General features: G+C 40.0%; 1 long non-coding RNA gene across 1 annotated transcript; it reads left to right on the top strand.

The window, feature by feature from the left end:
* The first annotated feature begins 7,109 nt into the window (after nucleotides 1–7,109).
* LOC148112423 (uncharacterized) lies at nucleotides 7,110–9,521 on the top strand. Its single transcript, XR_015729530.1, has 2 exons — nucleotides 7,110–7,261; nucleotides 9,265–9,521. It is a non-coding gene; the product is annotated as an uncharacterized LOC148112423 (long non-coding RNA).
* Nucleotides 9,522–9,745: the final 224 nt, after the last annotated feature.

Here is a 9,745-nt window from a genome sequence, read left to right as displayed (position 1 = left end):
GGTCATAGGTAACCCTGGAGAGATCTGTCATAACTTTGAACAGTCCCTAAGCAACCAGTTGTAAGTGGAGGACTACCTAGTCAAACATGAAATATATGCAAAATGAACTCTATGACCTTGAAGAAACATTGCCAGTACAAATGCTTTAACCATCATTTTTTCAAAAGGAAGCCTATGGCTAGTGTTGAAAAGAGAGTCCTCGTAGGACTGGATTGCATATTTCAGCAGATGTTCTAACATTTGGTACCTTCAAAGGAAATAGTTTCAGTTAATGACATGTTTCTCTAAAGCACATTCTCAAAGACCCTTCTGCAGAAGAATAGTTAGGTCAGGCTGTAGAAAGAGCCGGCTTGATCTCAAACCATTTAGGAACTTGATTTGGGGTTGGAGGCAATTGATATAGTAGTACGAATAAAATTTGATGGCGTCCACTAGAATTCTCCAATGTCTAGTCATCTTCCAGGACAGGCTAACAAATAATGTACCGTATTTCTCAAAGTATAAGACGCTCCGGACTGTAAGACGCACCTACCTTTTTGGGGGAGGAAAACAAGATATATGTTAGTGCAGTGATGGCGAATATTTCCAGCACCGAGTGCTGAAAAGGGAGCGTGCACACACTTGTCGGGGCCGCAACCCAGAAGAGCAGCTGCCCAGGGAGCATGTGCGCACCAAAAAATGAACTTCCGGTCTCCGGCATGTGCATGCACGATGATCAGCTGGCTGGCACACATGCTCACACTGGAAAATAGAAGACCACTTCTTCCAGTTTCCAGCACTGCCACATGCACGAAAGCCAGGTGATCATCGCGTGCACATGCGTGCCAGAAACCTGGAAGAGGAGTGGGCAATGCCACGCATGCCAGGCGACAATGCTCCACATGCCACTTCGGGCACTCGCGCCATAGGTTCGCCAGTGCATGGAAATAATATGAAATTTTACCAGTTTGGAACTGTTTCAAGTTTTTTTTTTCTTTGCATAGATTGGTACTGTAATCAGAATCAGTAAGTTATTCAGCACGCAATCTGTTAGATGTAAAGCTTCTTTCCCCCTCTCTTTATTTTCCTTCAGGTAACATTTTAATTAAGTTAGTGAAATGCTTTTTAAATTCCAGCCAGTTGTTGATTCTAGAGAAAAATTTTACAAGAAAAGGACACAAAGAAGAAAATAAGAATCTTGCTGCAAGGAGGTAAATTGCTGGGAGGCAGAGGCCAAAGGGTAGCGACCGGCGGGTGGGCAGGGCTACATTTGATGTATAAGACGCACCCAAATTTTCACCCTCTTTTAAGGGAGAAAAAAGTGTGTCTTATACTCCAAAAACACGGTATTATAGCAATCCCAGTCCACTGTCAGTCTATGGCTCTAGTTGTTGGGGAAAAAAGCCAAAGCTGAATGAAAGTACCATATTTTTCAGAGTATAAGGCGCACCTTTTTCCCCTTAAAAGGGGGTGAAAATTTAGGTGCGTCTTATACACCAAATGAGCCCTGCCCACCCACTGGCCCCCACCCTTTGGCCTCTGCCTCCCAGCAGTTTACCTCCTTGCAGCAAGCAGCAAGAAGAAAGAGCCCATTTCAGCTTCAGCACAGCCTAATTAGCACAAGTTGATTGGATCGGCCTCCTAACTCTCAGCTGTTTTTCTCTCAGCTGTTTTGCACGGACCTCTGCTGCTTGCTGCAAGGAGGTAAATTGCTGGGAGCACGTTTTTTTTTTTTTCTTGTGCTAATCAAGCTATGCTGAAAACGAAAATGAAAGTAAAGCAGGCTGTTGTTTGCTGCAAGGAGGCAAAATTGCTGGGAGGCAGAGGCAGATTTCTTTTTCTTGTTTTCCTCACCAAAAAAGGTAAATGCGTCTTATAGTCCGGTGAGTCTTATACTCCAAAAAATACGGTACTTTATGCCACTAGTTCTTCAGGTTTAAACTGGATCAAAGAATATCTCCAAAGTGTGAAATTATCTGAGTGCTATTCTGTCTAGACTCTCATTTCCAGAACATTCCTTCTGTCTGATCAGTTAACCGAATTTTCTACCATAGGAGCACCAAATCTGGGCTGCAGAAACCCAATAATTCAAGATGGCGAGCATATTCAACATACCTTCCTCCTGCCATTTTCCCCCCAACAACAATCTGTGAGGTTGAATTGGGCTGATAGAGAGAGAGTCACTGGCCCAAGGTCACCCAGCTAACTTGAATTAAGAGTCTCCTGGTAATTGGCACAAAGTCATCCAGCCAATTTTCATGGCCAAGGAGCAACTTGAGCTCACAATTTCCCACTTTCTAGCCTGATGCCTTCATCACTAAACCAAATTTACTCTAGAAAGAGTGCAGAGAAGAGCAACAAAGATGATGAGGGGACTGGAGGCTAAAACATATGAAGAACAGTTGCAGGAACTGGTATGTCTAGTTTAATGAAAAGAAGGACTAACGGAGACATGATAGCAGTCTTCCAATATCTCAGGGGTTGCCACAAAGAAGAGGGAGTCAAGCTATTCTCCAGAGCACCTGAGGGCAGGACAAGAAGCAATGGGTGGAAACTAATCAAGGAGAGAAGCAACCTAGAACTAAGGAAAAATTTCCTGACAGTTAAAACAATTAATCAGTGGAACAATTTGCCTCCAGAAATTGTGAATGCTCCAACACCAGAAGTATTTAAGAAGATGTTGGATAACCATTTGTCTGAAGTGGTGTAGGGTTTCCTGCCTGGGCAGGGGGTTGGACTAGAAGACCTCCAAGATCCCTTCCAACTCTGTTATTCTATTCTATTCTATTCTATTCTATTCTATTCTATTCTATTCTATTCTATTCTATTCTATTCTATTCTATTCTATTTATTCTATTCTATTCTATTCTATTCTATATTGACTCTATCAGTATCAATCTTCTTTCTTCTCTGAACAGCTTCATAGCCTTGAATTTATTTATTTATTGGGTTCGATTTATATGCCGCCCTTCTCCGGAGACTCAGGGCGGCTTACAATGCGTTAAACAATAGCCTTCAAATTTTTCTATATACCTGCTTAGTAGGGCTTTCGGCCCCCCCTTAGTGGTGTTCTTTTTTATACAAAGTCATCTTATTGCCCCACAATCCGGGTCCTCATTTTACCTACCTTGAAAGGATGGAAGGCTGAGTCAACCTTGAGCCTGGTGAGATTTGAACTTGCAGTAATTGCAGGCAGCTGGTGCTACTTAACAGCACTTTAGTCTGCTGCGCCACCAAGGCTCTTAAATCTTGCTTTAGAAAGGGGCAAAAGCTGAGGATCCAAAGAAACTAAAAGAAAATGTTGTCATTTTTGTGCTGCAAAGTCTATAACACACACACACACACACACACACACACACACTGACCTATGGACACCCTTGCTTTTTCCCTTTTTCTCTTTGTTCAATAGCATTTAAAATAAATTAAGCCCAGGCAATACCTTTGTAATAACTTTCCACACATGGGGTTAGTTAATTGCTTTAATGTCATTCATAATAATAATTGGAATAGCCAACATGCAATTATAATTGGTTCAAGTGTTACTTAATAATTCTTGCAGCCACAATGCACTGAACTCATTTAGAGAGGGAAAAGAATCATCACATCATCAGAGAAATAATCCAAAGTCATGATTATTGTCCAGGCCTCTGTAACACTACGCTGAAGCTTCCTTGACTAGAAATGAAGCAGGCATGTAGGCAGACTGGAAGAAAAGAAACTAAGAGAGAAAGTATAAATAGATTCATTTACAATTGCATGGGTACCGCATTGAAAAACTTGAAGAGGTAAATTGATCAGGCTAAGGACAGACCATTCTGGAGAAAGTCTATCTATGTTCTTGCTAAGATTCAACATCTAGTGCACATGATCAACCAGTCAATCAAAAATGGGTTAGGAACCATGCCATCTTTGCAAGAAAAGCATATCAGTGCAGTAAATTCAAGAATTACATACAGCAAAGATACCATCTTTCATCAAAATGTTGTCAAAGCAATTTGCATAGCCAAACATTCACCAATATAATTTAATTCCAAGAGAATGCTTACTTGAAACCTGTTGCTATTATGGCATTCCTTTCTCCTGCCTCTTCATTGATGTTTCCTTGGATCGTCTCTAGTTACAGGGCAATCTTTATTTCCGTTTGCAGGGTCTTTCAGGTCCACACGGGTGTGTAGTAAAGCACAAATTGATGTGATTATCAATTACTGTAGAATTGTAATTGGAATCTAAAGCAATGACAGGAAGGAAGGAAGGAAGGAAGGAAGGAAGGAAGGAAGGAAGGAAGGAAGGAAGGAAGGAAGGAAGGAAGGAGAAGGAAAGGAAAGGAAAGGAAAGGAAAGGAAAGGAAAGGAAGGAAGGAAGGAAGGAAGGAAGGAAGGAAGGAAGGAAGGAAGGAAGGACGGACTACACTTGGAATACTGTATCCACTTTTTGTTGCCATAATATAAAAAAGACATTGAGATTCTAGAAAGAGTGTGGAGAAGAGCAACAGGGATGATTTGGGGACTGGAGGCTACAACATATGAAGAACAGTTGCAGGGATTGGGTATATCTAGTTTAATGAAAAGAAGGATTAGGGTGACACAATAGCAATGTTCCAATATTTGAGGGCTGCCACAAAGAAGAAGTGAGTCAATCTATTCTCCAAAGCACCAGAAGGCAGAACATGAAGCAATGGATGGAAATTAACCAAGGAGAAAAGCAACCCAGAATTAAGGAGAAATGTCCTGACTATTAGAACAATTAACCAGTGGAACGACTTGCCTCCAAAGTTGTGGGTGCTCCAACACTGGAGGTTTTTAAGAGATTTGTCTGAAATGGTAATGGTTTTCTATTTGAGCAGGGGGTGGACTAGAAGACCTCCAAGGTCTCTTTCAACTTTGTTAGTGTGTTCTGTTCCATATGCAATGCCCACATGTGGACTCTTTTACCCTAGTAGTCCTCTTTGGCATAAATGGGCCCATCTATAAAATATCACATAAAAGGAATCAATAGGAAGGCTGCTCTTCGTCTTACTAATTGACTGAAATATTCTGACACATTGGCAAAATTTTGCATGAGTAGGTAATACAACCAACCGATAATTATTTTGCAAACTTTTAACACAGTGTGAATGAGCTGACGGAATTGAAAAGTGGAGGCGAACTAAACATGCTACAGGATCAGAATGAATGTTGGCAATTCTATAGAAACTGAAATTAAACACAACCCCTTCCTTTACAAGCCGCAATTGTAAGGATGAACTACTGACAATATTTCAGATGGATTCTATCACTCCTTTCAATCAAATTTCCTACTGTGGCCCCCAAACCCGTTGGCTCAGATTTTTAAAATTAACGTATAGTTATTAACAAATTGCTACTCTTTCACTTTTAGAAAAGCAGGGATTAATCCCTCCGTGAGTTTCATATTGACGCTTATTGTATTGCTGTCTTATACATTTTCTGCTAGCTACTTTGCGAAGCGGTGGAATCATTTTCATTCCAAGTGGGATATTAACGCTTCTTAAGATGATCAAGGCCTCACTGCCTCTCCAATTCAGTGGGTATTGATTATTCAATTGGAGGCAAGTTTCACACTGACAAATTTATATCACTTAACTTGCTTCAACCACTTTAGCTAATCAGTGTAGCTGTTAATATGATCTTTCCCTACATGGAAAGAGTTCATGCTAAGACTGTCCTCTGGTTTTTAATGAATTATTTCTTCTCCCAAACATTATTAAATAGGCCATTTAAAAAAAAAATCACTTTAGTTCTTGGCAATCAGTGTCCATAATTTTTAGCAATGGACTATTTGTCCCCAGAGACGTTTGTAAAATTTTCTCCCTTCATTCAAGTTCCACTCCAGCACCTCACAGATGTTGGAATTCCATATTCCGCAACAGAGATTCTGCATTAGAGTTTCCCATTATGGACATATTTATAGACCAAATACTCTGGGTCACAATCCTTTTCGGTTTTTCCATGGTGCGGGAATGATGTAAGACTATGGTAGGCACTTTCATGGATGTTCTGTTGCTGTGATGGCAAACCTATGGCACGCGTGCCACAGGTGGCACGTGGAGCCATATTGGTGGGCACGCGAGCTCAGCTCTGGCACACATGCGTGTGCTGGCCAGCTGATTATTGGGCTTTCCAGTCTCACCGGAAGTCAGCAAACGGGCTGTTTCCGGCTTCCGGAGGGCCTCTGGGAAGCTGGGGAAGGCTGTTTTTGCCCTCCCCAGGCTCCTAGAAAGCCCCTGGAGCCTGGGGAGGGCGAAAAACGGACCTACCGAGCCAACTGTGCCATCACGTGCCAAAAGCGTGGTGAGTGTGGGGGGATCACATGTGCATGTGCGGGGGAGGGCAGGGCGCTTAGAATTATGGGTGTGGGCACCCATGCACAACCCTCCTATGCTTCCCCCGCTTTTGGCACGCGATGGCAAAAAGGTTAGCCATCACTGTTCTATTGCAATGCTTCTCCACCTTGGCAACTTTAAAATGTGTCGACTTCAAATCCCATAATTCCTCAGCCAGCATGCTGACTGGATAATTCTGGAAGCTGAAGTCCATACATCTTAAAATGGCTAAAGTGGAAAAAAAAAACAGTCCTATCCAATTTAGCTTCTTTCAAACTTTGTGGGAGAAAAAGGAAACTTAAATAACTATGCACCAGTATTAAAAAGAGAGCAGCTGATGTACTGGGTGGATGTATTTATCCTCTTACACATTTCAAACCTTTTCTACATTAAGCACAATCACAAACAAGGTCCGTGTTATAAAATGCACTTACATTCAGTTTAGTGATTTCACTCATTGTCTTAACCTTTGATAGAGAGAATACTCATTTTAGCATTTTATTTATCATTTCATATAATAGTATACCTCTTACTAAGATTTATATTGTAATCATTGTTGATTTTGAAATTAAAATCTTAAATATATGTATAATTTTAATCTGTAATCTATATGTATAATCTTAGTATTCCAAGCACAATCATTGGTATTATGTTTTTACATTTGTTCTAGTATCGTATTAGTATCTAGTATCGTGAATCCTAGTTATTATTATAATATGTAGGATAAACTATTGTTATAATGTTTATAAATTATAAACTAATCTTATAATTTTAGTAGTGAATAGAAATCTTCCTGGTCAATCATCAAACTGAAGGAAAGTCTAAAGCAGGGATGTCAAACTGGCAGCCCATGGGCCGGATCCATCACGCACAGGCCACACCCACCCCAGCTCCGCGAAGGGAAAAACACTGCAAAATGTCACATGACGGTAACATGATGCTGTGAGTTTGACACCCGTGGTCTAAAGAACTTTAGCAGCCCTTTGCAAAGATCAAAATTAAGTACCCCATGTAATTTCTCTACAATTAACATTAACCCCCTTATTCCTAAAACACTTAAACATTTAATATTAAAATTCCATATTTTATCTTTATAATGTAAACTGCTGAACAAAAGCCTTCTTTCCTTGAAAGTTTTGCATGATCAATCACTCCATTTTTCACATATGTTGTTTGATCCAAGAAGTGTAAGACTCCTGCAAATAATATTTCGTTAGTTATTAGCCATTTCTAAAAAGAGCCTGGCATTGTGGACAGAGCTTTTGCAAATTATTACAGGTACCAGAAAAAAAATCTGTTCTCTATTCAGGAAAGAGAGAAGCCACCTCTGCAATTCATCAGTAGGTGGCTAGCAAGCTGACAAAGAAATCACGGCACAAAGGAAGAAGAATTGGGTAGTAAAATAGCTCATTCAGTTGCCAAGAATTCTGTAGCTTATTTCCTTTTCCTTTTCAAGAAATGTATTTAAAGAGGTCTATGTAAGAAGACGGGCCCTTTTGCTTGTAAATGGATACTAAGGCTATGACATGTAAGCCATGTAAGTTTTAACTTTGCAAAGGACTGCTCATATAGTAAGTGAAGTAGCAGTACATAGTTAATATCCTATGCCTTTTTTTTCTCTAGGAAGAACAGTGGTATAACTCAGCAATAATGATTATCAGTTATGTACTGTACATATCTGTACTTCTCTGGAATTGGAGGCTTCCAAAGACACAAAGTATTCAGCTATTTCCACCTGTGTTTCAACAGCACCTATCTTTGCAGAACTAAGCTTGAGAAATTTGAAATGACATGGAACTTTCATATTTGAAGGTTGGATGGGAGACAGCTTCTGTTAGAAAGTTTGACCTAGAAATTATACAAAGCGCTAGTCCAGATCTTCAGGACACTATTAGAAGTTCTGGACTAGTGCTTTATATAATTTCCAGATTAAATTTTCTAATAGAAACTGTTTCCTATCCAACCTTAAGATATGAGAATTGGGAGGAGGAGGAAGAAGAGGAGGAGGCTGAGGAGGAGGCAGATAAGAGGAAGAAGCAATGAGGATTTGGCAAACATCTAAGAAGATTGAGGTAGTCCAGACAATAAACACTAATCATGACGTTATCTTTATTGTTAAAGTGACAGAATCTTGCAGGTCTGAAAGTACATCTCTCCCTTCTCACTTTTACAATCCAAGAAACTTGGGACCGTGTCTTCTCAGATTTTTTGCCATCTTCAGCCATTACCTCTACGGGCTATGCTGCCTCTTATCTGCCTGCAGCCAACTTTGTGGCTCCTTCTTCTCTTGTCTCTCCAAGACATGTAAAACGGTTCCATGGATAGCTGGTCGAATACCATAAATAGCTAGTATAGTTCCTTCTCCCATAATTCATAATAAAATCCTATGAAAATAGGAAGAAGAAGATGGAGTGGATATTTTTGCCCCTTGAGTTATTTGTAAAAATAATGTAAGTGGGACACAACTAAGTAAAAATAAATTCCCTTCCTCTAAAAATTTGTCTTAAACCTATTTCGATAAATCTCCAAAAAGTCAAAGCAATAAAACCCTAAAGGAGGAAGATAAAAAGAAAAACCCAACCACCGACAAAATTGTGGAGGTATTTTTTTTTCCCATGGAAGAGCTTCAATAATTCTCCATCACTTCTTCAACCTCATGGTGAAAAATGGCTACCTCTAATGGTGAAATATGCCCTGTGCTTACTGCATTATCCAAGGTTCCCCATGAATTTTTCTCACAAGCAGAACTAATAAAAAGACTAAAGAGAGTGCTGGTTTCCACTGACAAATGGGTTAAGATGGCTTGTATGCAGATATGAAGGGCTTATTTCTAACAATCTGGAAGATTTCACAAAAATAGATGGGAAATCAGTTGACATATATACAGTATATCCCGACTCTAGGGGGCAAGCCAATGATGAATACTTTTTCCCATTGCATTCTAGGGCCAGGGAAGACATGTCAACAATGCAACAGTACAGAACATTGGCCTTTTGAGAAGACTGCTAACTACCTACATTCTTAGTTCTCCTTTCCTAAATCTGAAATTTTGCCTATTCAACATTCGTCAATGGCAGATTGCTCTATGCTTAACTATGACTATAATTAAATTCAAATTATGGATATTATAGTCATAGAAAATAAAAGTGGAGAAAAGCCGACCAATAATAATAATCATATTATAGACATGGACTATATAAAACTATCTTGGGAAGTATCATGAATAGTTCAAGCTGAGCTTGTTGATCGAAAGGTTGGCAGTTCAGCGGTTTGAATCCCTAGTGCCACGTAATAGGGTGAGTTTCCGTTACTTGTCCCAGCTTCTGCCAACCTAGCAGTTCGAAAGCACATAAAAAATGCAAGTAGAAAACTAGGGACCACCTTTGGTGGGAAGGGAACAGCGTTCCATGCACCTTTGGCATTTAG

This window comes from Pantherophis guttatus, chromosome 10 (genome assembly GCF_059756535.1).
Source record: "Pantherophis guttatus breed Tessera chromosome 10, ASM5975653v1, whole genome shotgun sequence".
NCBI lineage: Eukaryota > Metazoa > Chordata > Lepidosauria > Squamata > Colubridae > Pantherophis > Pantherophis guttatus.
Note: the sequence above shows the minus strand (reverse complement) of the source record. Positions and strands in the feature narration are given on the sequence as shown.